Source organism: Trachypithecus francoisi, unplaced genomic scaffold (genome assembly GCF_009764315.1).
Source record: "Trachypithecus francoisi isolate TF-2019V2 unplaced genomic scaffold, Tfra_2.0 Lachesis_group0, whole genome shotgun sequence".
In the NCBI taxonomy this organism is placed as follows: Eukaryota; Metazoa; Chordata; class Mammalia; order Primates; family Cercopithecidae; genus Trachypithecus; species Trachypithecus francoisi.
This window is the reverse complement of record NW_022681453.1, coordinates 89,046,713-89,048,439: the sequence shown is the minus strand read 5'-3', so window position 1 is coordinate 89,048,439 and position 1,727 is coordinate 89,046,713. Positions and strand designations below refer to the sequence as shown.

Sequence of the window (1,727 nt, the reverse complement as noted above, 5' to 3'; positions counted from 1 at the left end):
CACAGATGAACCTTAAGAACATTTTGCTAAGTGAAATAAGCCAGTCACATAAAAACAAATGCTATACAATGCCACTTATATGAGGTACCCTAAAATTCATAGAGAAAGAAAGTGGGACAGAGAAGATTAGCAGGGGCAGAGGAAGGGCAGAATGAAGAGTTGTTTAAAGGATGTAAAAGTTTCAGTTTTGCAAGCTGAAAAGAGTTTGAAGGTGGACAATGGTGATGGCTTTACAACCATGTGAATATACTTAATGCCACTGAACTCTACACGTAAAAATGGTGAAAGTGGTCCTGGGCTGCGGTGGTGCGGTGGTCGCCGTGACGGTCACAGGACTTGGCCGCTGACCCCCAGGCTAGGAGACGGCCCAGTGCCCCGGATCTCGGTGGCCACTGCGGGAGAGCGGCCTGCTCCATGGCCACCTCCGCCGCCTCCTCGGAGCATTTCAAGAAGCTGTAGGAGATCTTCCACGGCCTCCGCGAAGACCTACAAGGGGTGCCCGAGCGGCTGCTGGGGACGGCGGGGACCCAAGAGAAGAAGAAGTTAATCGGGGATTTTGATGAAAAGCAACGGGAAGCAAATGAAACATTGGCAGAGATAGATGAGGAGCTACGTTATGCACCCCTGTCTTTCCGTAAACCCATGATGTCTAAGCTTCAAAACTACCAGAAGGACCTTGCCAAACTCCATCAGGAGGTGAGCAGCACACCTTTGACAGTCACACCTGGAGGCCCAGGAGACATGAAATACGTCATACATGCTATAGAGAATGAGCATATGAATCAGCTACGGTCTCAAAGGGCAATGCTTCCTCAAGGCGCTGAAAGTCTGAACTAGGCCACCCACAGTATTGAACGTTCTCATCGGATTGCTACGGAGACTGACCAGCTTGGCTCAGAAATCATAGAAGAACTGGGGGAACAACGAGACCAGTTAGAATGCACCAAGAGTAGACTGGTAAACACAAGTGAAAACTTGAGCAACAGTCGAAAGATTCTCCGTTCAATGTCCAGAAAAGTGACAACCAACAAGCTGTTGCTTTCCATCATCGTCTTACTTTTGCTCGTCATCCTGGGAGGTCTGGTTTACTACAGATTCTTTCATAACCATTGAACTTCCTATAGGGAAGTGTTTGTGGACCAGAACTTTGATTTTGTGAATGCACGATGTTAGGGATGTGGATGGAATAAGCATATTGCTGCTGTGGCCTAACAGTTCAGGGATGCACTGTGTAGCCAGACTGTGAGAGAAGGGAGGAAAGATGGAAAGCCACTTAAATGTGAAGGAACAGCAACAAGACCAGTATGATATACCAAGGTAATAAATGCTGTTTATGACTTCTTTAAAATAAATGGTTAAAGTAGTAAATTGATGTACTTACCACTGTAACCATTTTTATGTGTAGAGCTTAACCATTTAGTACTTTAACACCCGACAGACACTCAAGTTCAATGTGCCATGCCTGGAGTTTGGAATGGCAGATATGAAAAACCCTTTTTGAGTGGGTAATTACACGTGCACTAACCATTTGAACAAGCCAAATATCAGTAAAGAAGATGGCATGATGATAGCTGCAGCTGAAAGCGGCAGCATCTTCTAAAAAGTTAGGACAGCCTGCTTGTTTATGTGAGGTTCCTGTCTTGCTAGTTTCACTGGGAATGAATCGTCTCCCTATCAATGGAGAGTTTTATTAACTTGAGTTTATTCGGTTCACTAAAATAGTTCCA

The 1,727-nt window shown here is 45.3% G+C and overlaps 1 pseudogene across 1 annotated transcript; it reads left to right on the top strand.

Annotated features, from left to right (window-relative positions):
* The first annotated feature begins 414 nt into the window (after positions 1-414).
* On the top strand, positions 415-1,348 carry LOC117083607 (annotated as a pseudogene). The gene has a single exon (XR_004437135.1). The product of XR_004437135.1 is annotated as a vesicle transport through interaction with t-SNAREs homolog 1B-like (transcript).
* The last annotated feature ends 379 nt before the right edge of the window (positions 1,349-1,727 follow it).